Source organism: Prorops nasuta, unplaced genomic scaffold (genome assembly GCF_024137725.1).
Source record: "Prorops nasuta isolate Cenicafe-Biocafe unplaced genomic scaffold, Cenicafe_Pnas_1.2 PNAS00009, whole genome shotgun sequence".
Taxonomy (NCBI): domain Eukaryota; kingdom Metazoa; phylum Arthropoda; class Insecta; order Hymenoptera; family Bethylidae; genus Prorops; species Prorops nasuta.
Window position 1 is genome coordinate 5,795,129 of NW_027116806.1, and position 6,000 is coordinate 5,801,128.

The window sequence follows — 6,000 nt, forward strand, 5'->3', positions numbered from 1 at the left end:
CTCTGGTACGCTACACAAATGGTGAACGCATCTGCTAGCCCTCCATCCTTGAATTCCCCAAGTACACAATAGCTGCTTCTATTTTCCGCCTTTTCGATTTATCAATTGGTTTCTTCGGGGCGCTTCTCCTTTTATCGTCATCCTACTGAGATTGGTTTCCCAAACACATTTCCCGAGATACGTTTGCAATTGGACGCCATACGTTGCGGAGTACAGCGAGTCAAGCTGTCCCTATACAATCTTGTACGCGATCCATATGAAGGACCTCAAGTCTTTATATGCTTCGGGCTAAATTTAATATTGCATAATACTTAATATTATGCAATATCACAGATGATTCTATATGGGTGGAGAAAGAAAGTTTGCGATAAAAAATATTTCTAGCGAGCCTCGCTCTCCTTCGCGAAAGTCTGTAACGATGTCCTTGAGCTAACTATGCCGATAAATCAACAGTCTTAATGAAAATGTGGCGCTATCCGTTGCCAGAACGCTGAACGAGCGGTCCGGACCGACCTCCCCGTTCGTCGTTTAAATGAAATGAAAAGAACGTACAGCACTGGAAAATACCCTCCTAAAAATATCAAGATAAGACCTACCCAGTGGTGAGGGCTATGTTCGGGATGAGAGATGGCGCAGTTTGCTCTAGGGAAAAAGTATGTAATTACGAATTCGCGAAATACCTATATAAGAAGTGGAAATCTTTCCTCCTCTGGTAAACATGGCATGAAAAAATCCTTCTCCAGTTTATATCATATATTTAAGCAATGTAGTACTAATTATTATATACCGCATCATTCATAATCCCCGCATATACAAGAAACCAAGTTACTTTATCGACGATGTTGACGAGTCAAGCATTCAACTGTTTATAGACTGTGCGCGTATCAATTTCAAGCATTTTCGTGATCCAAGATAGGATTATATAGTATATTATACTAATCCGAACGTTTCACGCGAGCCCTAATACAGCCTCTTATCCAATGTTACCTGCAACAATATAATTAGCAGAGTTGAATAGGTGTTTGCCACAATTGATATGCTACGATGGCATCAAGCATTTTACAAAGGCACAATTTCTTAATTAGATGGTCAGATAAGTGTGAAACGAATGCGCCTGTCATATGGCTGTCTCAGCTCTCCTATTCTATTTCGCTTATATTTTTTTTTAATTAACGCACCGTGTACTGTCTCTAATATTATTCTCCTTCTCTCACAATCGATCTAATTGCGAAACTAATTTGCGTAATTATATAGCTGAGAGAAACGAACTTATTTCGTGATATAGCTATGAAATAGCTATAAAACTTGACTTTCCTTTTTTTATCAGCGCGTTATTACAGCGTCCTTTTATAAACCGGAAAATCTTCAGACTTTGGAATTAATAATGAGGCTACTTTGCTAATAACAATAGAAAAGTCGAAGCTGACAGTAACGACTGGTCAAATTTACGAGGCTTCCGTTGGTTTTAATAAATTGAAAAATCTCCACGCGATGTTTTATCACTAGAGTCTTTGACGCAATATGTTGTGAGCGAAGCATACATGCTATCGTGATATCATATCGCCATAATGAATGTACTTCATTAACCAGTATCTCATAGAACACGAGAAAAAGAAATGTAGTCAGAAAATATTTAATCGGGATTATTCATTTTCGCGTAATTAGGGTAAAACAGTTGATAAAGTCCCTTATATTTCTTCTATATAGATAAAGATACGAATTTTATAGTTTGTTCACTCGCAACAATCCAATTTCCCGTTGACTTGGCAAAGCCAAAGCCTAGACGAGTTTCGTACTTTAATTCTTCCTCCGGTTCATCAATAAAACTTTTCTAGTCTTTGTTACTATCGTTTCAGGCTTTGAAGCGTCGAGAAACTATTGTTGCTTTTTCCCATTCATTTGTTTTATACAAGAATGGAATGATATCTGCTATACATATAGCAATATGCACGGGAGGAGAGGCACCCTCGGAAAAAGCCTGCTGTATCTTTCCATATAGGGCCAAATAAATATATGCGAATATATCGGAATCTGGTTGTCGGAGAACGAAGGGGAAACGGTAGACAGACGTCTAACGTTCGGATGGCGGAAATAGTAGACGACAACTTCCGATGGACCGCATTGTGTTTGGAATCGCATGCAAAATCTAAGAGGAAGGAATCGAATATGAGCGTTCTCCGGCACGACGTTCTTTTCATCGGAATTCGTTTCTTTCGATCGTGCCGAATACGATAAATATACACGAAACGTCTTCGCGGAGTCTGTATCGCGAAAAGATGATAAAAGGAGGCGCGGAGTTGCTCGGAAAATTCGTCGAGGGAATTTTCTCTCTTGGAGCAGCGCGATGAAATTTCTTAATTACCGCGTGGATAGGAATTGTTGGTCGCAGGAGCAGCTGAGGCGTTGGTCGTTCTTGCACACGATGGCTACGGTGCTTCTAGATTTGTTCACATTTGCAGAAGACAGTGCGCGTCCAAAGTGGTCGAGCGCGCGTAGACCAACGGTGGACCACGAACGTATATATATATATATATATATATATACGTATGGACGGGGTGATTCTTTAAGCGTGAAATAAATAACTCGAGGGGCTGGGCCGAAACGTGACACGGGCCAGTTTTCCGACCCTTCGCTGCGGCCATAGCCACGTCACGTTAACGAGAAAAAACCAGGGGAGCACATTTTAATGTCAACAATTAAAAATATTGTACATATATTACCAGATGGCGTCGCGCGTCCCTAGCCTCGCCATCTTCAACCATCTTTCACTACCAGAAACTCACGGTTTAGGTAATCCGTTTTATTATATTTGCGCAGGTAAACTACGTTTGCGAGCAAACTTTTTTTTAGGTGTCTGCAAGTGATTTGTGCCAGGCTATGCATAATTACTCGTGTATGACTCTACTGGTCCAAAATGTTTGTTATCTCGTACTCCATATCTATATATATATATATATATATATATATATACATATAGCACTACCTCGTCTTTGCATCGTTAACGATAATGTTACAGCTTTGCGGTATGTGTTTGTGCGTGACCTTCATGAATGTGCAAGAAATCAAATAATAGGCTAGCAGCTGGGATCTTGGAGGTACGACGGTAATTATAGCCAAGGCAAGTGTATACAGCGAGCGATTCGATGACGAATGCAAGAATGGCGTGCCAGTGGTTCGCGCGGGCGTGCATTCGTTCGTCCGCACAGGCGGACCTGTGTGTTGTGTGCATGGACATGGATGACAAACGAGCGTTAGAGGGTCGATCGAATATTGGCATGCACCGTGCGCGGGGCTCTTGTATATATAAATGAATCGTGTCCCTAGAGCCGTATCTTATGGGAACGCGAAACATTAATGGACAGATGCGTTTCCACCGACCATCCACGGAGACGAATGGTTCGTGCTCGCTCGTCGATTAATTTCCACCCAACGATTCTGTCGCCCAAGAAACAGAAATCTATTCGCACCGTTGATCCTCGCCTCTTTTATTTCCTATCCTCTACTTATACTTCTGAACGTGCTACGGATCGATCCAATGATCGTATACGAAAATCTATTTACGCTTTCAGACATGCGTAAGCATAAAACACTTAGGTGACTATATATATACTATATGAAGGTATCGAGGACTCGTGTTCTCCTCTGCTACACAATATTCGGTCAATTATTATTAACGACAAGAGCGTGACCGGTGGCCATAAGTAAAATCGTAACTATGTGAAAGTGTTTCTTTGCGTAGGTCAAAAAATTCCTATCTTTGCCGATAAGATGGATGACGACATTCTTTATCAGTAATCTCTTTTTTCGCGTACAAATCACTGCTGGTGATTTCTGAGAAAAATTTTTGCAGGGCGGTTCGTATACGGGGATTCATAAATGTCTACTAGCAGCGTCGATCATGCAACAAGGGTTGACTGGGTATTTGCATAATGATTGCAATTATTATTGCCTACTGCTACTCGTAATCTATAATGCAGTTGAAACGTTAACCGCCAATGCATCGGGGACACGAGAAAGCCCCGTTAACATTCCCGAGGTAGAAGGGATCGTGCTGTACGTATTACACTCGCAACTCTCCAGGTAGCCAGATTGACTGGTCACGTCGTCTCTAGATCGTCGACACTATATATATATATATATATATGTGCTGGTGAGAACATTCTGCTATTTAATAAAATTGCAATGTATATGCGGTAAATTTTCAATTTTACTATTTTTCCAGATTATCGATATATCGATTAATAATAATCAAATAATTATCTTGTTAAATTGTTAACAGTGCAGATGAATAAATATTTTTAATCCAGATGATTGAATAAATGTTGAAGGTATGTTTCGTTGCAGAGAGTGAAGCGAGCAATTTTATTGGAAAGGAGTGAAGGTCGGTATTGCAGATATCCATGGTAGAAAGCTTAAGGGTAGTAGGTAGACCGACTTCTTATCGACTGGTAACGCTATGCAAAACGGCTCCCAGGCTTCCCGATAGAAAGGGGTAGCTGTTTATTGTCTCATATCGAATATGGTTGCAACTCCTATAAAGGTAAAATGATATCTCTGTTTTGTTACAACTGTGTGAGAAATAATACAGGATATTGTAACTATACTACTGTAGGTCCAATTCACCTTGAAGTTTGGAGAAAATTTAGAAGCTTTTGATATAGAGGTTGAAAGTTTCCTTGTTTTCGCATTATTAAGGAGGCTACGAACGATTTCAATAGCAACCATCAATTGCATCCTTTCTCACAAATCCTTGGCAGTTATAAGCCAGTATTTCAATTCCCATGTATATATATATATACATACGTAGCTTTTATTATGGAAACCCCGCGTGAGTTATGGCCATCCAATAGAGGGAAAGGTATATTGGATTCGCGATACGCATTTCGCGTGCTTCGCGATACTCAAATTTCATTCGGTAAATCACTGCTGCCTTCTTTGCTTCAATCTCGAGAAGGTTAAAAGAATCTCTGATTTCGTTACTGTAAACGGAAAAACACCTTCTTCGACCAAAAGAAAATTGAATCGATGAATATTGTTGAGAATAGAAAAAAAGAAATATTTATTCTGATTAATTTCGAAAGATAGAACGTAATCAATTATCGAGCGATGGCATTAAATTAAAAAAGTGACATTGTCAGTCTCGCGTCTATAACTCACATTAGCAGGGTATTGTCCTATCAATTTTCTCCCCCAACAATATCGTAAAGATGGGAAGATGGAGACCCCGGGGTGTAATCCTTGATGTGTCTTATCATATTATAAAATATCGTTGTACCTATATATACATATATATTATGCACAGTACACTATATAACCGTTACAAAGGAAAAACTTTGGGATAAAATTTCTTCCTCCAGTTCGATGAATTATGAGAAAAAATAGGAGAACGTAAATATTTCTTAGGATCTCTATACATATATATATATATATATATATATATATATAGTGTGAGAGGCATAAATATAGGTTTGTTGAAGAATCGAGAGTATTAGTTTTGAGCAAACATGTGTAGGAAGAGCGAGTAGGAATAAAGAGTGGGAAGGGTGGAAATGGTAAGAGAGAAGGTGGAGGACGTTGGGCATCGCGCGCGGTGGTTATCGGCAGACCCCCTCAATAACCCCGATACAAAATTCTTTTCACGGTGGTTCTGAATGCCTATAGGAAATATGTGAAAGGCTCCGCCGTCTGATTCAGACGGGCCGTGTTGGCTCAGGCCTTTCTGAACGTATACGGAATGAGCGTTTGCAAGGCGTCTATAAGCCCTGGCTCGTAATGAAACATAAATTATTCAATCGAAATCAGCCGCGGACCGTGCGCTACGGCTGCCACGCCACGGCGCCGCTGTTTTTACCGAAAACGGCCTTTAAACCGAACCCTCGAACCTTTTACGGCATACACGAGGAAACGAAAAAGCCGGAACAAACTCTGAGCCACTTCCTCTCCCCCCCCCCCCTCCTCCCTCCCTCCCTCCCTCCCTCCCTACCTCGCTCGACCTTCCAG